This window comes from Ambystoma mexicanum, chromosome 6p (assembly GCF_040938575.1).
Source record: "Ambystoma mexicanum isolate Mex_15411 chromosome 6p, UKY_AmexF1_1, whole genome shotgun sequence".
NCBI lineage: Eukaryota > Metazoa > Chordata > Amphibia > Caudata > Ambystomatidae > Ambystoma > Ambystoma mexicanum.
The window spans coordinates 354530702-354556003 of NC_090935.1; the positions used below are offsets into that span (position 1 = coordinate 354530702).

General features: G+C 45.2%; 1 protein-coding gene across 3 annotated transcripts in view; it reads left to right on the forward strand.

The window, feature by feature from the left end:
* The window catches only part of SPEF2 (sperm flagellar 2), a 1748369-nt gene that overhangs the window by 1121320 nt on the left and 601747 nt on the right, over positions 1 to 25302 (forward strand). The gene's annotated exons all lie outside the window — the stretch shown is intronic.

Below are 25302 nucleotides of genomic sequence, written 5' to 3' on the forward strand. Positions count from 1 at the left end.
GCAACGGGCATCTATGCTCCGTACAGTGACACACTGCAAGACTTTGCTGAGGATATAAGCATTGCTATATGGGCATGTATCTACAGTTCCCCTTTTCCACATAAATGCTTGGGATGCCAGCAAGAGGAGATAACACTCATTGAATATGTTAGAAGGTTTGTGTATTTTAAGAACTGCAAAATGCCATTCAGAAAAGCTGAAAGGTGCTGCTGAAGGTCAGTCTGTCTGGAGACTGAATACTGTATAGCTTGCTGCAGCTTGACGAGCAAATTGTTTAAGGACTTGCTCCATAAACGCCTTATGGCACATGCAAGAATACAGTTGTATTGCTTTTAGCGACTCATGCCTTTTACCAACTTAGAAAAGCATTACAGAGAAGGCAATAAAGCAGTGATACAAATGCACAAGGGCTTTAAGGATTTTATATAAGATACAACATATCAATGGGGGGCAAGGTCTCTATTTTTGATGTACAGTGAAAATACACTATACATATTCGGTAATGTTGCCAGAAAATCCAAAGAGCCAGATAACCAGCTATGTATCAAGGAGCAGAGGCAAAAAACAGAGACACTCTGTCTGATGTCATTGTCCCTTATGTCACTAATCTTATCGCTTACTTGTTATAACAACGCAGTACATTCAGCTACCGGAATGAGCCCCTATCAATGTACTTTTGGCTTACATCCCAAGCTTTTGCCACTTTGTCCAGTCCAGACCAGTGCCGTGCCTTCGGCTGATTCGCTTGTGACCAAGATTCAGGAATTCCATGCCCTGGCGACGAATGTTCTTGCTGAGGCTCGCGAGCGCATGAAGGATCAGGCAGACAGACGGCGGAGCCCTGAACCCGCTTTTCAGGTGGGGTATCAGGTATGGCTTTCCTCCAAAAACTTGCCAGTCCGTAACTTGCCCACCAAGCTTGCTCCCCGCTACTTTGGGCCTTTTCGGATTGTGAAAAGGATCTCGTCTGTGGCATTTCAGTTACAGTTGCCAGCCCCCTGGCGAGTCCATCCCGTTTTCCATGTTTCTTTGTTGAAACCTTACCTACCAGATCCCTATGGTCGTTCTGGCTCTCGTCCCTCCGCTGTTGATGTGGAGGGCACACCAGAGTTTGAGGTTCAGGAGATATGCGACTCACCGGTCCGACGGGGAGTGCTCCAGTTCTTGGTAGATTGGAAGGGCTATCCTGCCTCTGATCGTACCTGGGAACCTCGGGGTAATGTGCATGCCCCCCGTCTGGTTTGCGAGTTCTTTCTTCGCCATCCCTGGAAGCCTGGGGCCCCTGGTCTTTCTGGGATGGGGCATAGTGTTAGGACACCACCTACCTGCAGGCAGTCTTTGAGGGAGTCCCCAGGTCTCGGGCGATCTTGGAGATTGTATCCCCGTAAACGCTAGGGGGGCCCACGGGTGCATGGGGCACCGCCCCGCGTCAGCTCATCTCGCCTACTCCTGAACACTGCACATGCGCAGTCAGGCGGCGGCGCGGAGCTTGCGTGGCAAGCATCGCTTTCGCACCGTGGGCACGCGCGAGGAGGCATTGCGTGCCAGGCCTCGTTTTGGCAGGGACTTCCTTATTATGTGGTCGGGTCGGCCGCATCGCTCCGTGTGAGTCCTGACTCGTTCAGTACCTCGCATTTCCCCTGCCCTGCTGGGTAGGGCTCCTGTCTTGCCTTTTCTCCTGCCTTGTTGGGAGGTTGTTCCCTGCCCTTCCAGTTGCTCCTGCCCTGGTTCTGTCCCCTCCTGACCCCTTGCGTCCAGCCCCTGTTCTGCTCCCTGCGCCCCCTCCTTGTCCTGGGCCCAGTTTCCTGTCCTCTCCTACCTCCTGGTGGTCCTGTCTTGTTCCTCTGCCTGATCCTGACTGCCTGATTGCCCCTGGCTTGGGGTCCTGTCAATCCAAGGTTCCTGCATCCTCGTCCTTCCTTCCTGCTTTCTCATCTGGACCTGAACATCTACCAGCCCTGTACTTCGTTGGAACGGCCTTCCCTGTCAGTGCTTGCACTGTTCTGGCGCCACATTAAGATTCAGGGAAGTGCCTCATTTGTGGCGTCAGGAGTTGGCTCCCCTTCAGCCCTGTGCCATTAGGGCGGGAGTGGGGCTGACTTCTGGCGTTACCTCTCTTCGGATTACCCACCAACCGACAGCCTGGCATCTCCTCAACGAACAACTCCTGGAAACACAGGTACGCAACGTCCCAGGGACGTACATCTTGACACTTGTGGAGTGGTTGGTCCCTGCAGCCTCAAAGAAACCTGCATTACCCCTCTTTTGAAATAACCTAACCATGAGCCGGTCAAGTGGCACAGCGAGTAGAGCGCTCGCTTTGACATCCGTGCAGAGCCTGCTAACGCAGGTTCGAATCCCGGCGGGGCCAAACTCAGCCTTTCATCCTTCCGAGGTCGATAAATGAGCACCACACACCGTGGGTAATAATAAGCAGCGCTCAGATACCTGAGGGTTTGTAGCGCTATATAAATGCCAAATTATTATTATTATTATTATTATTATTATTATTATTATGACTCATCGGTTCTCAAGAGGCTTTGCTCAATTCCAGGCCCTCCAAAATTCTAGAAAGGATCATTGCCTGTAAACTCTGATCTCATTTCCCCCCTTCATGGGACTGAGTCCGCTTTTGTATCCATATTGGATGACCCTCTTTTAAAAGCTGATGAAGGTCACCTTGCCCTTTTGGTTATGTTGGACTTAGCCACAGCCTTCATTCATGATATTCTTCTCTCCCATCTCTCAGGTACTTGGCGTATCATCAAATGCAAATATTTGATTTTCCATCAGATTTATGCAGTTTTTAATGTGGAATTCCACAAGTATACTCTCTTTACCAGCTCCTTTTGGATATTAATGCCTAGAGTTTCATTCCTATGCTGAAGATTCTCAGCTATATGTAATAATCAGCTCCTTTTCAGAAGGCTTGTCTTTTCTAACAAATTGTATTCTTCGAATTCAACGTAGGATGTTAAATAGTTATCTGCAGTTGTACCCTCCCGAAACTGAATTCTTTCTCTTCAGTCCTAGACATCATCTTATTGATCCAAATGAACATCTTTCTTCCCTTGACATTTGAAACATTAACATTGTTTTCTCTGACTCAGTGAAAAACCAGGAGGGTCATCTGGGAAGCCACATGAGCTTGAACAGACACATTTATAAAGACGTCATGTTTTATGTTGCAGTACTTGTGTCAACTCCAGCCCTTTTTATCTCAATCTGACTTGATCATTGCTATGGGTGCCCTCAACAATTCCAAATCGGCTTATGCTAACTCCCTGTACTTGGTTTACCGGAATATCAATTAGATCCTTTAAAATGGATTCAAAATGCAGCAGTCCGCATTCTGTATCATCTCCCAAAGTTCAATTCTGTTTCTGCTGCTCACCAAACATTACATTGACTTCCAGTTTAATATTAGTTATTTTCAAGATTCTGTACATAATTACAAGTTTGGCGGTATTCCAGTGGTAAATCTGCCAAACGGAATTACCGTTATCACCATGTGGTTCGGCAGATTTACTGCTGGATTACAAGTGATGGTTTGGTGGTGTTAGTACTCAATTATATGGGGATTTCGTCTGAATTACCGGTAGCGGTAATCGAGTCAGCAGTAATTCTACCGGTTTGGCTGTATTTTGGCGATAAGGCGGGAATTACCTCCAGCATTTTGCTGGCGGTTTATCCTCCATCTCACCACCGAAGTTGGAGTATAGTGGTGCGGTAATGCAGCAGTAACAAATTTACCACTGCATTATCACTGTTTTTTCCTGCACTGCCATACTCGTAATCTTCAAATGTTTACACAGCTCTGCTCCTTCATATATGGCAGACAAGATCTCCCTCTAGTCGCACTCTCACACGCTCTTTCTTTTATTTGGTCATATTTACGCCCCCTAAAAGCACATGAACTACAAGAGGGTAAATATGTTTCGCTGTTGTAGAACCTCGCCTATGGAACTCTCTCCCTTTTTAGATTTGAGACTCTCCTGATCTTTAGAGCTTTTGTAAAGCATTGAAGGTCTTGCTCCTCTGTTAATTTCACCCACAGCTGTTTAAGGTTAACACTCTGCTCCCAAATGCAGTGTATGCTGCTTGGCTCCGTGATTTGGGCATTATAAATCAAATCAAATAGGCAAAGCCCCAAAGGTATAATTTCGGCACCTTCTGTGGTAGTGCAGGCCGAGGGCAGGCTATATCTGAAGGAGGGGTACTCGCTGATAGTATTGCAACCCAAGCAATATTAGCAAAAGACTTCAAAATAAAGTTAGAATGTCCAAGCAAGGTTCTAAAAATAGAGAATTTTAATTAAACAATAAAAAAGCAATCAGCTAACTAGAAAATCCCAACCCTGTAAAAGAAAACACAAATAATGCAGTGGTTTGTGAAAAGGCAGTCTGGTTAGATGAGCAGGGTTGTGCATGCAATCAATTAGCATGAATGTCACTGTTCAGGGTTATGTCTTGGGGAAAAAAAAGTTAGAGAAGGGGGTTTAAAAGTAACTAATCCCTGGGGATGGTTAGGGGACGGAGCTTGCCTCTTACTTCATTCATTCTTCGATTCCTTCTTTTTTTTACCTCATTGTTGGAGGACTTTGAAATGGACTGCATTCCCTGCAGAGGTCCAAAAGTGAATACTTCTATTTCTTTTGATGTTCAGGGATGAATGAAAAATTGCAGGTGTACCCCTTTCCTTAAAAAGGCAAAATGTCACACAGATCGATCCAAAGCAACCCTTCTGTAAGGGGTCCAATCCAGTTTGTTGTAACAAGTGCCCTTTGCCTTATCACATCCAGAGTAGCCCTTACAGAAACCAAGATGATGGGACCATTCTCTTAGACCACTTCTCCTTTCTGGTTCTTAACTGTGCCCCTTTCCCATGCCTGCTGACTTCAAAAGGACACCAGTGGTCAGCACCCTGGTGTGAAAGTGGCTTTTCTTGTGAAGCACTGGTTCCCCCGAGGAGACCTGTGTCAGGAATCTTCTTCAAATTCAACGCGGGAGCTGCTGAACCCCACAGACCCACCAAAGCGTAGCGTTCTCAACTAACTATTTATCTAGTTGCGCTTGTGACACCCCGGGCGGAAAGGGGAATTTGGATAAAATAACAAATTCAGACACAGGAACTGGATCCCCCTCTTGAAGACTGTATCTGCATGGACGAGAGATTTCACAAAAGTTCTTTTGTCAATAAATATCAAATACACTCTAAACTATTACTACATTAACATATGAATTAAGTTACCTGAAAAATCCTCTGCTTTAGCCTAGAGGATATTATTATGGTTTAACAATTATGTTTACTCTTTTAGTTGATTCCTTAATAGGAATTGTTGTGCTTAATTTATATTGCGGTCAGTTTATTACCAACTAAATCAAAGTGTGCACTCTTCTGTTCCCAATGAGTTACTTTCTGAGTTCAGACTAAAAGAGACTCTAATGAATCCAAGAGTTCATCTGTCAGAACTAAAACTATTTTCAATTCTCAAGAGTTTGTTATTTGAAGTGTTACATATTTTCTCTTCAGGAATCTTAAATGTCAACCACACTCCTTTCTTCTCTTAGAAGATTCTCTTTAGACTTTTATATAAATTGAAGAAATGAATTCAGAGGTCTTTCTCAATTGATTCCCATTTGAATTCTCTTAATTGCACACCAGAAAATGAATGCACTCTAAGTTTCCATTGAAGGTTTAAGTTGAATGAATAAATTGCAGATATCACCAAAAACGTTTTAGACTTTTGTTATAATCAAGCTAGCTTTCATGTACTTCCAAATGCATTTGGGATTCAATAGTTCATTTAGCAGTCAGCTAACATCTTGGAATATGAACTTCTTTCCATGCCGATCATACAATAGTCTTTCTTGTTTACTGTCGCCGCAAATGCGCAGTATACAAAAAACAAACTGTCCGTAATAATACGTGACGTTTTAAAACTAAGAAATAACAGGAAAACAAATGAACCGCGGAAAAAATAATTGCGCAAGCTTGCTTACCTTCTTTTCACGAGGAAACCCCAAACGGAAGAATCAGGACCCTCTTATCTCAAAGCAAAGCTGGACAAACCTCTGTGGCGACTCGATATTTCTTCAATCCAGGAAGCAGCGAACGCAACTCACAAACCGCCTCTCCAATGAACGGGAACTTCAAAAAAGGATCTCCTGTGAAGGTAAGCATAACATGAGAGAGGGAACTCGCGCGCGGCAATCCCTCTCAGAAAACAACCGCGCATTCACGCACATGCGGAAACTGTCAGGAAGCAAAAAGTTAACCCTTAATACACCGGGTTAATTGTCAAAGTCTCCGGTTTATTTTTAACAAAGCCTAAATAACTAACAAGGAGTCAGCAATATATAAGCAGTAGCAAAAGTACTTATCTCAGAATCTTCATTGAAGGAATTGAATTTAAACGTAGAACACTGAAGCACAATTTCCTTTTTTCATCAGATTGAAGATTGGAACTTCTCAAAAGATGTCTTCTTTGCTCAGATTTCTTCCTAGATATACCTTAGCCTAATAACTCAGGAGAACATAAAACCTGCACACATAGAAATCTCAATGAAAGGCAGTTTAGAATGTGTTGATAAAACCTTTGTCTCCCTTTCAACCAATCATGGCTCCTGCTCCTTTCCACCATTTTGGCTTGGGCTCTGAGCAGGTTTCTGAAAACTAAAGTTAAGCCTAACCAAACCAGAAATTAAATATTAAATTATAATGTAACTTTCTCATTCTCAAGAACCTGCATTAATTTCTCTGACACCTGTATTTACCCAGGGACCTGACAACCTGCTGGCGCAGGTTCCCGTGCTCTAGTAGGAATATGTGGGCCACTTTCTAGGGAATCAGAGGCATTGCTGCCTTTGCTCCACATGGCAGTTTTGGAGACAGGCCAGGCACCAATATACACCTGTCTGTCATAGCTCGGCACTGCTTACAGAGCTGACATGAATGTGGTATCAAATTGCTGTGGCTGTTTTATTGAGTGCCCGTATTAGTCACCATGCAACAACAAGGCATGCCTTGTATTTAAGGTTTTATGTGCCTCCTCTCTGACTAAGGCATACACTTGTTATAGTTTAGATCAGAGGTGAAAAAGATGAAAAAGTCACCTATGCCTAGAGGAACTTTGTGTTCAGCAGCAGACAGGAATGCACATATGGCCTTTTTTCCTGCCCTTTGCCACTTTGGAGCTGGGGCCTAGGGCACCTGTAGACTCATGGAAAGGTACATGTTTGCACTAAAATGTTGGAATGGAGCATTATGAAAGGGGGTCTAAATATCAGACCTCCACTTCAGAAAAAGAATTACCCATATAATGTTATATTGATAAAAGTTGTTTTTTAAACTTGGTCTATTCCACCATCACCTGATGACTTACCAGAGGTCCACCTGCCTGCAGACAGTGTGTGAAATAGTTGGTGGTGTTTGGGGTTTTGTTATGGTTGCAGCAGCTTGTACCGGCGACCTAATTCGTACTCTTTTTTTTAGACAAGTCTCGCGCTTGTGTGCTTTAGGTTTGGGAAGGATCAACCCCTCCTTCCCTTGGTATCAGTAGGGTTTGTTGTTAAAACACAGTTAGACTGCGCCACTCAAAATGATGTTTACACAGAATATATTGTCCACTCTTATTGACATTGATATTCAAGCAAATCTATTATTTAATTTGCTATCCTTGCCCTTCGAATAATGTTGACACGTGTTTCAGCCTCACAAGGGCCTTTCTCAAAACAAAAACTCATTTGAGGGCAATATAGTTCCTAGATGGTCCTTACTATCTGTACATTTAACTCTATACAAAAAAGCATTCACATTACATATGTAAAACATTGACAAATGTTCATAGCAAATCATGAATATGACGTCATGGCATAAGAATATGCATTTGTGTGTGTAAGTATATCACATAATCAATTAGTTTCATGAATCAATGAGTCGAATGCATCACAAGGCGGGAAAGGAAAAATTGGGAGAGAGAAAGATAAAGAAAAAGAAAAAAAGGAAAAATATTTGTTAAAAAATATGAAAAAGGAAAAGGAAAAATCAACATGCTTTTCTGCAATACTGGCTGTATTAAAATAAGTTCCCAAATTTAATCAACTCCATTGTATAAGTAAGGTCCCCAAGCACCTGCATACTTTGTTGTCACACTTTTTCACCATAGTAATATTGGCAGTTTCATAATTGACTATACTTGTTAATAGTTCACTGAAAGTTCAAATTAACCATGCAAGTGCTTAACGTACAAAATATATCCACTTGTCACCTGTTTGCGCTGCACCTGTTAAATTCTGTTAATTACCACTCCTAATGCTACATGAAGCTTACACAAAAAATAAGTTAAATGACCTGCCGGCTTACCGGAATTCAAGTACGTAGATGTCATGGGTTATGCCCTATGAAATAAGAAAAAATATCTGTGTAAATACATTAAACTTAACCATTAAACTGTAAAGTTGTGATTAACCGTCTCCCCGCTCCCATCTCATGTTGCGGGATGGGGCAGTGCATAAACGTCTTACATCCGCCGCTTACCTTCTGTCTCTGCGTGCTGCCCTGTATTACTCGCGTTGGCTCGAACTGTTGTGGAACAGTGTCCTCCGCGCTCAGCCATGTTTATCAGTTTCCATGGCTACCTTGGTTTTTGTCCCTTCTTACTGTCTACTATCGCCGTATTAAGCGGCATCCATCTTGTAACAAGGTTTTCAAACAGTGATTGACTGTATCAAGACTTGGGTTGTACACATTACAAGCCTCCCATTTATAAAATTACAGTTAAATTTACCCTAAACTGGGTAAATTTTTGGGTCATATCGCTGAAATTAAATGCCTCACATAATTTTGATGTTGTTGCTTGTACTATTTGGACAATTATATTTAACACGATGTCGCGCAAATGGTTGCAAATTTCCTATTAAATGGGGTTAAGTCCTGAGCTCCTCCCCCTGTTCCTATGATAAACCTTGCATTGTAAACCACATTTTCTAGACATAATGTTTCATGTGTGGGTGTTATGCCACATTAACAAAAACGAACCTTACCATAGAATACAAAAGCAAAGTTTGAATCTTAAACTACGTTATGACACTAATAATGGCATTTACTGACCATGTGCCTTTGGTTCTTTCCGCAATCTTCAGTCTGTCACTTTAAGGTAAACTTCACCTATATCATGATTGCACTGTTTAGACCTACAGTACACATTGATTGTAAAGGAATACTTATATATCTTCAATGTTTAAACACTTTGGTTAGACATATACTCAAAAATGCATTATATCTCCCAAACCAACATTTACATGTTTGAATAGATGTTTATAATCACAAAACATGCACCATCTCATTGTCCTTATTTGGTCCAAATTCAATCGTTCTAAATTTACAGATGATTCTTGCTTGTGTCTGTCTTAATTTTAACTCCCAATTTCCTCCTCTTCTGCCCATTTTCTGTAAACCAATGAATCTTAGATTCTTTTTGTCTTCCATTTGATGTTCTGTTTGCCAATGCTGGGCCAATGGTAAGGTCGGATCCTGACTTCCCACTGTTGCAAAGTGTTCACGTATACGTCTCCTTGCTTCCCTGATTGTACTTCCAATGTATATTAATTTGCATACACATATTATTGCATAGACCAAGAATGTAGAGCGACAATTTATATTATCCTTAATCTCCATCCGTGTTCCCCTTTGGTCCTTAAAGAATGTTGTTGGTTCATGGGCATATGTACACATCGAACAACCTCCACACTTCCTGAAACCAGCCGGTTTATCTTGTAGCCATGTTTTGGGTGTATCCTTTGACATTTCTGGTAATAGTGAGGGACTCAACATCATTTTGATTGTTTTAGCTTTTTGAAAAGTTATTCCAGGTCTGCCCCCGATATATTTTGAGAGATGAGTATCAAGTTTCAATATGTGCCAATTTCTGCTCAGAATCTTCCTCAGCTTAGTATTTTCTTGACTATATGTTGCGATAAAGTTAATCTCATTCCTGCCAGTTCCTGTGTGGTTTCCTCTCGGTGTCACAGTTTGTTCCCAAGACATTTTCGTTGCTTTCTGTCGGGCAGATTTAATAAATTTTTTTGAGTAGCCTCTTTGGTGGAAACGTTCTTGTAGTAGCTCACATTCCATTTTGAAGTCATTGGACCGTTTACAATTACGTCTGGCCCTGATAAATTATCCCGTCAGGATATTCCACTTTACTGGATTTTGGTGACAACTTTGTGCATGTAGAGTGGAGTTCACCTCTGTTACTTTTCTATAAGTCTTTGTGGCCAGCTTCTGACCCTCTACAAATATTGTCAAATCCAAAAAATCGATTTACTCTCATGACCCACAAATTCAATTCCAGGTTTGTTATTGTTCATCCTTAATTTAAAATCATTCAAGGCTCCACTTGTTCCGTCCCATATCAATAGGACATAGTCAATGAACCTAATCCACAGTTTAACATTCGTCTTGTAAGCCTCATCCAAATACACTTGTTGGTCTTCATATTTACCCATGAACAGATTAGCCAGGGCAGGAGCATATTTAGTGCCCATCGCAATCCCTCATGCTATGAGAAGTTGAAAAATAACCCCAAAAATGACATTCAAACGCACATGGAAGAACTGATAATCAAATGGCACATGGAGGGACTTATTTCGGACAAGGAGAAGTCCGCCCTAAAGAACAAACATCCGACAATACCAACACTTTATTTCCTGTCTAAGGTTCATAAGCCCTTTGACACCATTCCAGAGGGGCGGCCTATACTGAGTGGCATTGGATGGCTAACAGAAAGATTATCAGAATATTTAGACAATGCCCTGAGACCAAGGGTACCCAAATTGAAAGCTTACATCAAGGACACTACGGACACTCTAAGAATCATAAATGAGGTGATTTGGGATCCATCATACATACTGGCAATCTGGGATGTACGCTCTCTCTATACCATAATCGAGCACACAGAAGCGATTAATACCATAGAATATGAGTTCAAGAAAGAAACGGCTTCACATTATCAACATGTGCAAATGCTTAAGGAAAGGCTCAGGTTTACGTTGAATAACAACATATTTATGTTCGATAATTGTTTCTATAAGCAGATGAGAGGGATTGCGATGGGCACTAAATATGCTCCTGCCCTGGCTAATCTGTTTATGGGTAAATATGAAGACCAACAGGCTTACAAGACGAATGTTAAACTGTGGATTAGGTTCATTGATGATGTCCGATGGAACAAGTGAAGCCTTGAATGATTTTAAATTAAGGATGAACAATAAAAAAACTTGGAATTGAATTTGTGGGTCAAGAGAGTAAAACGGAAATCGATTTTTTTGGATTTGACAATATTTGTAGAGGGCCAGAAGCTGGCCACAAAGACTTATAGAAAAGTAACAGGGGTGAATTCCACTCTACATGCACAAAGTTTTAACGATTTTTATTTTATTCAAACCAAACAACAATACAACAAAACATAATTAAACACATTTAACAACATAAACGCCACACTCCCAATCCCCCCACCCCTTATGAGCCTATTTGTTCTTCACATTCAGTATCCGTTCCGTGTGTCAGGGTATCGCCGCCCTCAGATTCAGCTGGAGCCGACACTGCTCCAAACATTTCAGCTATCAATAATTTCCATGCCTTGAGGGAACCCATTTCTTCATCCTCCCCCGCATTCCTAGCCTCTTGCCACACCACTGTTTCAGCATCCGCCCATTTTTGTAGGTCCTTCCACCAGACCTCCACACGCAGCTTATGACACTCCTTCCATCCCATGGCAATCCTTCGTTTTGCGAGCACATATGCCAAATCTTTCAATTTCCCTACATGTTTAAGTTTTCACGCTCTGGGATACCCTCCCAGCAAGCAGGCCCAGGCCGAGTCTATTATGAGCGTGACACCCTTCCCCGCTAGTTTCTGTGCTACTTCACCCCAGTAGCATTCAATTACCGGGCACGCCCAGAACATGTGTATCATGTCTGCATTCTCCTCGTCACACTTAGGGAACGCCTGGCGCCCAACATTTCGGAACTTTGATATTCTCAGAGGGGTCATATATGCCCTGTGCGTTATATATAGCTGTATTTGTTTAAACCTGGCATTTCTCGACACCTTCTTATGATATCCCAAAGCACGTTCCAACATCCCATCTTCCATCGGGGCTCCCATCTCTGTTTCCCATTCTAATCTCAAATGCACCAGGTCCTTCCCAACCTTAGTCATCAACATCTCATACAATCCAGAAACCTCATGCCCACCCTCCGATGTATCATATATTGACCCAACCGTAGCATCCGGTTCCTCCGCCAAAATAGTTTCAGGCCACCTACTCCGAATCTCCTGAACTACCCTATGATAAGTGACATATTGGCCTACGTGCAATCCCGTCACTTCCCCAAGTTCCCCCAACTCCATAATAGTCCCGTCCTGCCAAATGTCTCCCAAAGTGACAAGTCCCACTGATTCCCAATAGGTCCTAATAATTACCCTCAGCTGCCTGTCCCCCTTTGCCAGTGCGACCAACGGTATCTGCGGAACACACGGGAAGGGGTCCCCCATCATCCGGCAGACTCAGCGCCACATGTTCCACCCTAACAACAGCATTCTAGGGCGCTCCCTCATGTCTGAGCTAGCCACCCAGATCATTTCCCGCAGTAAAAAGGAGTACAGTTCCTCCCGAACAACCTGTGTTCAGGGGTCTCTTCATCAGAGAGCCATTTAGCCACATATTGCAGTTGCGCCGCTACATAGTAGGCCTCAAAGTTAGGCAGTTTAATGCCACCTTTTTCGTAAAAGTTCTGCAGCTTCCATAATGCAACTCTGTTCTGGGTACCGTGCCACAAAAATTCCCTGCACATACTGTGCAGCTTAACAAAAAACTTCTTAGGTATCATGTGTGGGATATTGTTGAAGTAATGCAAAAGCCTAGGTAATACCACCATTTTAAGCATAGCACATCGGCCATCATCGCTAAGGGCAACCTCTCCCAGAACCTCATGCATTTCCCGATTTTCCCAATGGCTATTTCAGTATTGCGCCTATGTTCTTCCTCCGTCGTGTGATGCACATCTATTCCAAGGTAGCGGAAGGAGCTCGCTGCCCACGGGATCTGCAACACCGGCAACCTCTCTACAGGCGTTCCCACATAGCTCCCCAGCGGGAATAGGGCAGATTTCTGGGGGTTCACCGCTATACCGGACAGCCTGGCATACCTCCCCATCACCTCCAAAACATACCGCAGATTTTCTTCCGGGTATTTCAGGTATAGTAACAAGTCGTCCGCATACAAGGATATAAGGTGACGCTCCCCTCCCACCTCAATACCGATCGGGTCATATTGTTGCCTGAGGTATATTGCTAAGGGCTCCAGGGCCAGTATGTACAGCATCGGGGACCAGCGGCACCCCTGGCTAGTGCCTCTGCCCAGCTGCCATCTTTCAGACACCACTGCACCCGTACAGACCCTGGCCAGCGGTTCACTGTATAACATCTCAGCCCATCTAATATAACCTGGCCCCACTCCATACCCTCCTAGGGCCGCCAGCAACCACAGCCACTTAACAGAGTCGAACGCTTTAACTGCGTCCAATGCCACAATCGCCATTTCGCCGTCATTACTGCACCCCCACTCGACCACTCGGTGGAGTCGTCTATGGTTGTGAGTGATGTTCCTGCTCGGGACATAGCCTGTTTGGTCAGGGTGAATTAACTTGCCGATTACTCTCCGCATTCTGTTGGCCAGGACAGCTGTCAGTATCTTGCTGTCCTGGTTCAGCATCGACAAGGGCCTGTAGGAACCGCAACCGTGTCCCGGTTTATTGGGCTTGGGGAGCGGTATTATGATCGCCTCCCTGAGTGACTGCGGCAACCGTCCTACCTTGAACGCTTCGTTAAGCATTTCTAGCATGGGTGGGAGCACCTCCTCCCTATACACTTTATAAAATTCACTAGGGAACCCGTCTGCACCTGGAGCTTTGCTGGTGGATAACTGCCTTACAATCTCTTTCAATTCCTCTAGAGTGATCGGAGCATCCAGCTCCTCCCTCTCCTTGTCACTGACCTTAGGCAGGCCTATATCTTCCAGTACCTCATCTATCTCCTCCTGGCTCCTCCCCTCATCATCTTCATATAATGCCTTATAGTATTCCGCAAATGCCCTGTTTACACCTTCCTGGGTGTCCACCGTCTCGCCCTCATCATTGGTTACAATTCGAATTGGGGGTCTCGGGGTTTCGCTCTTGTACAGCCACGCTAGGAGTCGGCCCGTTTTATCTCCTCCCGCATGCTGTCTCTCCATATACTTTTTATAATCTAAGTTACAGAGCCTATCCCAGTAATCCACACACTTCTGTTGTAATTTGAAGACTACCTCTGTATCAGCCCCGCCTCCTTCCAACTCTCTTTCCAGCTCGATCTCAGCTCTATGTAGATCAGCTCGAACTCCACCCAACAATCCCTTTGACTTTGCAATGGCGATCCCCCGCATCACAACCTTAAAAGCCTCCCATAAAGTACCAGCCGACTTTACACTACCAGTATTCACCTCGAAGTAAGCGATAATCTCTGAAGACTGGGTCTTTGAGCGCCATGTTGGTATGCGCGCCCTTGGGGGGCAATACTGCCACCTCAGGACCAGGGGCGAGTGATCAGAGAGAACTCTTGCTTTGTAATCTATATGGTTACTCTCCGCAACCACGTCCAGAGTGGCAAAGATATAATCAAGCCTCGTGTATAGTTGATGCGGAGCTGAATAGTGCGAGTATTGCCTCTCGTCCGGGTGTTTCGCTCTCCACACATCTACCAAGCCAAACTCCGCCAGCAGCGTCTGCAATACTTTAGCAGCTGGGTTGGGCTTGGCCGTCTTATCATCCAACCTGTCTACCCTAGGATTCAATACACAATTAAAATCCCCACCCCAAATCACCGCACCCCCCACACACGCACTGAGCTTGGTACACAGCGTCCCAAAGTATAACGCCGTGTTTTGTTTGGGGGCGTATGTATTTACAATGCATACTACTTTGTTCTCTATCAGCCCCCTCACTATAACCAACCTCCCATCCGCCTCCACAATTTCTTCAGTCAACTTAAATGGGACATGTGGCGCCACCCAGACAAGTACTCCTCTTGCATAAGCAGAGTACGCCGAACCCACCGCTGTCCCTTTCCATTTCCTCCCCACCAACTCCATTTTCTCTCGCGTCAGATGCGTCTCCTGTAGCAAGGCGACGTCTATCTTCTGTCGCTTCAGATACAGCATAACGTTGTTCCACTTCAAATAACTGTTGAGCCCTCTAACATTCTGTCAGGACTGACTAGTTTCATAACAGGAAGAGTAACAAGATTAACATTGTGCCTTTAGAGCTGGCTGGGTTAGTTGTGCTTTTAGAACTGGCTGGTTTAGTAACAGGAAGAGTTTGTTCATAGAATTAACATTGTGCTTGCCCAAGTCAAGATGGAGTGAAAGAAACTTACTCTGATTGGTTAAAGAAACAATGATATGTTTGGTTGCCTGATTGGTGGAGAGGACAATGGGTTTGATTCTTGGGAGATGAGCAAGATTCTAAACTGCCTTTCATCCAGAGAAATTCAGTGGCTGGTTGTGTATAAGTTAAGCTCCTTAAGTAAGGCCTTTCCAGAGCTCAGAAAATCTACCAAAGTAAGAATATCGTTTGCTGATCCAATTTGAACAAGAAGTCATCAGGTGGGATCGTTCTTTTAAAGATTTTGAGATTGTCACAGTGAACTTTCATTTTCTTTTATAAGAAAACTTAGAGTAAACAAGTTTCAAGTTCATTTGAGAAAAGAGACATTACAGTTAAAGTTATTATAAGGAAAACAAGCTTGAAGATTGTGGGTAGGATTTTAAAGTTGATTAACTGTGTGAAATGTTCTTCAAGACTGTTTAATGTGTGCGCGAGCTCGCAAGTTGCCGTTTGCGTGTTCTTTTTAAAGTGCGTGTACATTTTTCACGTGAAAGTCGTTTCCTGAGAAAGCGCGTGTGGTTTGCGATAGAGCGCGTGCCAAAAAGAATTGCGCGTGTGAATTTTAGCGCGTGTACATTTTTCACGTGAAAGTCGTTTCCTGAGAAAGCGCGTGTGGTTTGCGATAGAGCGCGTGCCAAAAAGAATTGCGTGTGTGAATTTTAGCGCGTGTACATTTTTTCACGTGAAAGTCGTTTCCTGAGAAAGCGCGTGTGGTTTTACGATAGAGCGCGTGCCTAAAAGAATTGCGCAAGTTAACTTTAGCTCGTGTATATTTTTTACGCGAAATACGTCTCAAGAGAAAGCGCGTGTCGGGCTGCGATAGAGCGCGAGTCCATTTTTATCAGCGCGTGTTATTTTTATCGCGTTTACATATTTTTTTCACGCGCGCGGGTTTTTTAAGATAATCGTGTGTGTATTTTACACGCGAGGACAACTCTTTACGTCTTCTGATTTCACGTGTTTATCGCACACGCTAGTAAAGGAAGAAACTATACGTTCTTTGTGTAAATGTGTAAATAAGGAAAACAATTCACACGCAGAAAGAAAGCAGTAATCCAGGAAGTTAAAGAATATAATTTAAAGTAATCTATGCAAATAGAACTCAATGTTTTCAGAGAAACACTGCAATTTATGTAAGCATTGAAAACTACATAAGATCAGAAGAACTTTGAAATAAGAAGAATATCTAATTCTGAAAAGATGTTGCAAAGGCCATCACTTTAGGATTCTAAAGAGACTAGGTTGGCTTGAACTATTTGCACAATACAAGATATATTTACAAGATATTCCACAAAGGTTACTAACCTCTAAGTCTTTTACTGAGGTTTAAGAGGTAAAGAGTTTAGAATTTATTTAGCATAATTTAGAAAAGAAGTTTTCTTATTATATTAGTAACCAGGTGTATTTGTTTATCACAGATACCAGAGCCTACCAGACGGTTGAAGGGCAGCTGTGTCTCCGTTGTTATTTTCTCCAAATTCCCCTTTCCCTTTCTTGGGGTTTTCAGCTCAGCTTATGTTTAAGGGTTGAGAGGTGAACTCCTGGTGAGGGTCTGTGGGGCCAGCATCAGCTCCTGTGGAATTCAGTCAAGCCGGACCCTGACACATTCCACGTTAATATCCTAAGGTCCCCCATGGTTCATCAATAGCTCCCCTTCCCCCTTCCAAGCAGCCCCCCCCACACCAAACAGATTCCTGATTTTAGTTCTTCCCCCAAGGCTCATTTTTAAACTTATACACCCCAAAACCCCAACCCAACCAACTGCCCAGCTCCATCCCTGGATCTCAGACATCCCCGCGTTTGGTGCTCCCTTGGAAGCCCAATTTGAGAACCTGACAGGGTGTCACCTCACTATCAGTGACCAAACTAAACTCTAAATGGGGATATAAAGATCGGCCTCAGGAGGCTCCTTCCTCTCGCATCAGTCTCCGTGCTCACGGATCATGTTTCCTACCAACTAGCGCGTACCTGCTCTTCAACTGCATCAGTGACTATAATCAAGTCCCACAGTCTGCAGCCCAACCAGGCCCGCAGCTCTACTTCTCTCGTCCTGCTCCGTCTTCCTTCTGAATATCTGGCTCTTGAGGGCAGCTTTGCACATCCAGCCACCCCATAGCGTCTTCCGGAGTGTCGAAGAACAGCATCTTGTTCTTATAAAAAACCTTTAGCTTGGCCGGGTAGAGCAGCATGTATTTATACCCAGCTTCCCGCAATCTCCTCTTGACCGATCCAAAGTTCATACAGCTTTGCTGTACCTGCAGGGTATAGTCAGGGTAGGCAGTTATGTTCGCCGCTCCTCGTTGAATGGTACCACCTTTACGGAAGTGTTCAAGGATTCTCTCACGATCCCGATAATTGAGGATCTTGGCAATCATTGGCCTGGGCGGGTTACCTGGCGGTGGCCTCCTTGTCAAGGCCCTGTGCGCTCTTTCCACAGCAAATCCTTGGGAGAGGTTTCCCCCGGTGATTTCCTGTAGCAGCATGTTTTCCACGTATTCCGTCGGGTTGTGGCCTTCAGCCCCTTCCGGCAGTCCAACGATGCAAATGTTATTCCTCCGAGCGCGCCCTTCTGCCTCCTCCGCCCTACTTTCCAGGTTGCCCACTCGTTGCACCAGGGCATACAGCTCCCGCTTGTGTGCAGCACAGTCCCCAGCGATTGGGCCTCTCTCTTTTTCCAGGGTCTCCGTGCGTTCCGCCAGATTCCCAACATCCTGCCTGAGGAGGTTCACATCCTCCTGTACCACTCCAACTTGAAGCTCCATCGCAGTTTTCAATTCCATCACAGCCAATTGTAGTCTGGACTCCCAGGCCGCCTTCAGGTCCGCGATCGCCTCAAGGACCTCCCGGTGCGTACTCACAGCGGCCATTCCCACTGCTGGGGTCTTATCTTTGCTCCTGGCTCCCTCGGGGCCAGTCGGCGTTCTGGTGTAGTCATCCAGCGTGGGCTGCTTAGCCTTCGCTCTCAAGGGCTTGTTGGACATCCCTTCGGTCAGGGTAGCTTCTCATCCACAATCGTGAGTCAAGGGGCGGTCTGACCCTGCGGCACGGGTGGAATGTGCACCGCACCCTCAATACCGCTGCTGCCCAGTGCCCAAACGTGTCTCTGCTATCTTCGGCTTGCTATCCGTCGTGGAGCATGGCCCTCCATTGTCTACCCCGCAATACACTTCTGTCGTCTCCTCCGACCGTGACCTTCGTTGCCTACTGTTCGCCCTCCTGGAGCGAGTGTCTCTCAGCGCCCACGGTGCCAGTTTCCTCTCCCAACGGGCGCTGGCGTTGTAAGTTATTGCCTCGCTGCAGCTACTTCAGGAGATGTGTCCCGGGGGACCCCCCAGCTGTGTCCTTTGCCTGGCCTCCCCTCTGGATCTCCCCGCCAGTCCTATTACAGCTGTTGTCAGTTGGGGAACAGAGGATCTCCCATGCACAATCACTGTGCTTCGCCCATTTTCCTGGGCATTGTGCATGTGGGTATGTGGGGGGAGCCCGGGCGTCAGCACGCAGCAGTCCGTGTGCTTTCTGTGGGATTCTCGTTGCGTCCCGGGCACCCGTCTGCTCCTCCTCCGCCGCCCTCAAGAGTGTTCGGTGCGCAGACCGCTGATCGCGGCTCTCTGTCCCGCACCCGCGGGCACGAACAGCCGATCGCGGCTGTGCGTGTTAGCGCTCGCTGGCCACATGTAAATGTTCACTCGCGTTTACACGTTATGAGGGCGGGAGGGGGCCGCGTAAGCTCCAGACCCTTCCATATTTTCATGAACAGCCGCTTCACTCGCGGCCCGATTTCGTCCGCTAAATGTTCAGGCTGCGGGGTCAGTTCGTTCGGGCAGCGCACAAGCTCCAAACCACTGTGCTTTGGTCGTACACGCGCATAAAGCTTGTATCTCTCTTAAGGGACGCCACGGTGTGTTTCCTTAGCCCCACTGTGCTCGCGTACCTCCGCAAATACACTGTAGCAGCAGAAGTGAAACTTCCTGATCAGGTCCTTTGTTCTCGATTCCGGGCCGCCATTTTGTGGCCACCTCGGTCCTCGGCCACCGCCATCCTCATGATGTGCAGATCTTTGTTCCAGTAAGTCCTGCGGGCATCAAAGTTTCTGCAGGCACGCTCGGCGTATTCGCATGCATATATATGCATTTTCAGCAATCGTAGGCACCCGTGTGTGCACTTTTTATACGGATCATTGCAGGATCGGCGGAGCTCCTCCAGGAACCCGTCCTCTCACATGGCCTCGTAGCCACACCCCCCTACATGCACAAAGTTGTCACCATAATCCAGTAAAGTGGAATATCCCGACGGGAGAATTTATCAGGGCCATCAACCTACATTGGTGCCATCACAACATGCACCCCAACTGGTTCTAACCAACATTCAGATTCCTAGACCAGTGGTGTTGAACATTTACAATCCTATGCAACCACTTACTAGGGCTGACTCTTCTTCTTCTCCTATCAGATTGGAAGAACCTCTACCTAGCCCTTCCCAAATGGCAAACGACATCACTAACACTGTGCTGCGGGCGGTCCGTTAAGTCAGGCGGCAGTAATTGTTAATCCTCATTCCCATTTGAGTCCCATAGGACTCAATGGTAATGGGGAGCATGGAAGCAACTGCACCATTAATAACAGTGCTGGTGCTTCTGAGAAAGTCTATGGGCGCAGACTTGTACTTTGCTGGTCCGGAAACAACGGTGCCAGTAAGCTTACCGGCACCATTGTTTCCAGACCGGCAAAGGTGTAATGAGGGCCATTTTCACTAAACCCATGCAGGCTTTTGAAATACTCCCAAAGGATATGCCTGAAACGGCTGGTGTTTTTGGGAAACTGCCATCACTGCAGTCAAAGGTTCCACTGCCCATGGAATTGTTATGTTATGGAGCAAGCTCTAGCTCGTTGGGGAAAACCTCATTCTGATCCCCACATCTCCAAGGCCCTACACAATAAAAACAAGGTGCCCACGGACGAATCCTTCATACTCATGAGAAATCTGCCAGTTCAATCAGGAATAGTCTCTGCTGCCCTTGGCACAAAGAGTAAAGGCCCTTCTCCATCTCCAGTGCTTGACGAAAATGCAAAAGCATCGGTGGCCCAAGATAAGAAGTCTTACACCACCTCTACATTACAACTTAGGCAGGTTAACACTGCTACAGTTTTGGCAGGATTTAATATCTTTAACTGGGAGAATCTGGAGCGCTTCACTGACATGCTACTTCTGGAAGCCGCAGACGAGTTCTCTTTCTGGATCTCTGAAGGCGGAGAAGCTGCTATGAAACAGCTTCAAGTCATTAAAGACCTAACTGACACTACTGCTAGAGCAGTTACTAGTGCAGTCTGCATGAGGAGACACGCATATCTGTCTGCCTCTTCCCTTCACCAGGATATCCAGGAGAAGGTGCTTGACCTTCCATTCGATGGTAAAACGTTCTTTGACCCATTTACAGATGAGGTCCTACAGAAATGTAAGGCCAGAGTCCCAGCAGCTAAAACTCTCCGCTCCATCTCGGTGAAACAACCATATCACCAAAACTTCAAGGCATTTAAATCACATACACAAGGCAACAGTGGTTCTTCCACTTCTGCTAAATCGTACTACTCTTCAAAAAAGAGACTGTATAGATGCAAGAGTAAATCGGCCGTTCCATCTGCCTCTAACTCTGCTCAAAAGCAAAAGAGGTCTATTTGACTTCCCTCCTGGGCATTTACGTACCTTCTGCTCTAACCATCATCCAGGAGCATACATCCCTGGTAGCAGGAAGGCTTTCAAACTTCCTCCCTTTTTGAAAAACCGTTACTAAAGAGGAGTGAGTTCTAAATATTGTTCAGCATGGTTACTGCCTTGCTCTTCCGGCTATTCCACCTTCCTCTCCTCCAAAGCTCCAGAAATCATCCCTGGAGCTCCAGGAACAGATTCAAATTGGATCCCAAGCAGAAATAGATGTTAATTAAATAAACAGAGACATTGTACTCAAAAGATCTTTGCACTGCTATTCATGTAAATTAAAAGCTACATTTTTACCTTTTAAGTTCATCTTTAGATCAACAAGTAATAATCTTGGAGCTCATTAGTGTGGGACTGCTGTGTTGCCCACTGACATAGAAATATCTGTGGAGCTGTTTGAATGGAAGCAGCGCTTGTCGATCCAGAAAAACAGACACCCCTCGATCACTGGGAAATGTACTATGTTGGCCGAAGACCAACCGTCTCATGCTCTTAGTGTTAGTAATACATAATCATAAGCTTGACCGAAGTGCGGCCATTTTTAGGTGACAGAAATGGCCATCTTGTTTTCTCTAATGTTTGCTTATTGCTTTCTGTTCTAAATGCTTCGCTGACATGATATTCTGCTTTGCCAGTGTGCAATGCAAGGCCAAGGGAAATATGCTGAAACATAACGTAGCAACCCTGATAGAAATATCCGGTCTCTTCCCGCGCGCTATCCTTGAAAGAGGGCAACAAGGCATCCTAATCAGCCCACAGGTGCCAGTGTGTCTCGAAAACACAGTGAAAATACTCGGAACAAACATTAAATTGCTTGAATTATGTTCTTCTTTGCGGCCCCGCTTCTCGAGCCCTGTAGAGTCCTGGAGAGCGAGTTGACCCCCAGGACCCAAATAGAAACTAGGAGATAGGAAGGCCTGAAATGTGGCTCTCCCCCCACATGCAGCTTGCTAGCGAGAACAGAAGCATTCTGTTCTTTTCAACAAACTTATGTCTGCAGCCTTACAAAATTGCACACTGTTGCTAAAACAAATGTTTGAGGTGTCATACTCGTCATGATGGTCAATCATTGTGCTCAGTTCAAAGAAGATGTGCAAGGTGCGGTTTTTGATGTGACACTATTGATTGTAAGATGTTAGTTTTGTATATATGTAACTGATGTTTGTGTCTCACTCTCTTGCGTCTCCCGAGGTCTGTTAGACACACGTCACGGGGGCGTGAGACCAGTTGGCCAACTGAGACTATTTACTTTGCAATAAACCTTAGCTTTTGGGAATACAACCTCATGTCTGGCGTATCAGTTCGTGTGTGGTGACTGTGCCTTGTTTCCACATTCGAGGGTCCCTCAGGGGCCCCTTCACGCTCAGGCTCCTATGTGTCATTTTTTATTTTTTTCAGAGAGTATTTTTACACCACAATTTATTTTGTTCAATATGTGCCTGTTTTTTACAGAGTAAAAGGTGCTGCTGAACCGTTCATCTATAGAGCTGGACATATGTGGGACCCCACTGCAAACTGGAGAGACGTTTGCAAATAGTGGTGTCCTGGAAGTCAGCCAGAGCTTTCCAGTGTACAGATGCAGCCCATAAACCATGCATATTATAAACACTTCAGTGGGTGGATCTTGCAGAGATGAGTGAACAGTTCCTAGCCCACAGGATTGCACAGATCTCAGCAGCTGCTTCGATAATCCAGTGAACAATCATAGGAATATGCAAACCAACTAAATAAAGCTATAACATACAATGGTAGATAAAGCTATTTTTCATTGGTGCCGCCCTTTGAGGCGTAATTGTTTTGTTCAGACACAGAAACGTGTACTTTACTTAGGTTGGACTGGATACACATGTTAGAGAGGCTCATGGCGTATTTTCACAACGAGGGCTATTTCTACAGTTTTTAATAACCCCAAGAACCCATTCCATCCCTTGGCCTCTCAGTATTATGTCACAGTAAATTCCGGTGACTGGTGTGCATTCTATGCTGAGCAAGCTCATATCTGTAAGTGTTTATTTATTTATTTAATTCATTTATTTATATAGCGTACCAAATCCAGAGGTATCTAGGCGCTTACACTTAAGAGATTGGTTACAGTGCTTATGGTTGCAGGAAGGAAAGAGCCAGAAGTAGTTACAACTTTTCCTCCGTCGTGGAGAGGGCAGGAGCCCCCACAACTGACCAGGACTCCAGCTGATCCATTGGATGCTTCGTGTGCATCATCGACCAGGAGCCCAGCTGATCCATTGCCTGCTTCGTGTGCATAATCGACGACAAACAAATTCACAAATTCACCAAGGAATTGCCCCCTGCCCTGCTTGGGCCACAGCCTGCACTTTTTGCTGTGCATATTCCCACTGCTTCTGCCCATATTCTTACTCAGGACCGCACGTGACGACAAAATAAAAATTCAAAATGTCGGGCGCGATACAGCCTGAGAACGAGACTGAGCATTGACTGCTTTGCTAAGCAACGTATGTTTATTTTTGTAATAAACACAAACTTCCGCCGGCAGGCAGAAGAGCCGGCAGCCACATTCAAGGCCACTATAAGGCCTTTAGCCCTGTTTGCGAGTACTATTATCAGTACTATAAATCTGCCGGATCATAGGAGCACCTAAAATACTGAGTGGATCTGTTGGGGTAATATCTACACAGTCGAGCTAGGGAATAGTAAACGTGATGAAGGAATTTGAAGTGGGTGACGCTAAAGCGTGTGTTTTACAGGATACGAGACGGCATACATATGAACTTCCACTGTTTCACCAACAGTTCCCTACCCAATGCGGTCGCCCACTTGGCCATGAAGCGTGCCGGTTTATCCACCTTCTGTTTAATAACTCTGTATAGTGAGGAAACCAGTCACCTACAGCTCAGTGGTTCAGTAATAAACTGTACTAGTGGGGAAATAGGAGGAATGTCTGGACAATTTGTCCATTTTACCTTTAATACCTCCTCTAACCTAAAATACAACAGCATGGTCACTACCCCCCAGTCTCCCTTGCTTTTGAGGGTATCCCAAGTCACCAATTTGCCATCTTGAATGAAGTCTCCAAGAGTATGCACCCCTAGCTTCTCAAAGAGAGTTTGAAATATCGTTTCAAAAGTAAGTGCTACTCCTCTCACTCTATAGATGGACAATGCAGGAAAATAAAGTGCCCTCAATCCCACTAACCACTTCGGCTGATCTCAAGTCCTGCATACGATGTGCACCGGTAGCATCTCGGTCCTCCCCGTGCGCACCAGGTATCCACATAGTCCATTCACATCACTCGGGTGCGTGATCACCCGTTCCAACAGGGTATGAGGCAGCTCAGAGGTCGGAAACCACCACCAAACCGAGTATTGGACCTGCATGGCTAAATAGTATACATACATGTCAGGGTACTCCAGGCCCCCTTTCTCATATGGGTTGGGTCAGCACATCGTAGGATATCCTGGCCTGTATGCCCTCCCAAACCAGTGGAACCATCAGACTTCTCAGCCATGGCCCAAAAGCTGCCGGGGGAGCGACTTGCATGTTATTAAAAATGTATAAAAGTTTCGGAAGGATCACCATCTTATCCAGGGAAAAGCGAACAGCTTGCTATATGGGAAGAAGCATCAACGTTTCCACCCTATGGTCCAAAAGTTCCAGCACAGCTAAATAATTCTCTGCAAATGAAATCACTGGTGTCGGTGCCACTTGTATCCCTAAGTAGCGTATGCCCTGTGGGCACCATCAAAAGGCATCCCCTACGTTGGTCCGCCACACTCTAGGGTTCACCGGGAGCCCCTCTGATTTCGACTAGTTTATTTTCAAACCCGACAGCTCTCCGAATCGGTAAATCTCCTGAACTAATGGTTGAAGATTCTGCCTGGGGTTTTTACCCTACAGATGCATATCGTCTGCATCTAGAGATATGACTGAAACATGGGAATGCATCTTAATCCCTCTGAGCATGGTATTCTCTGAGGCAGCAGACCAGTGGTTCAACTGCAAGGGCAAAAAGAATAAGGGATAGGGGACAGCTCTTTCTTGTGCCCCATGCGGGGACTGTATAGTCAGATCCCATACGATTTGTGTGAACTGCATCTCTATGCGCAGTATAAAAGAGTCCGATCCACTG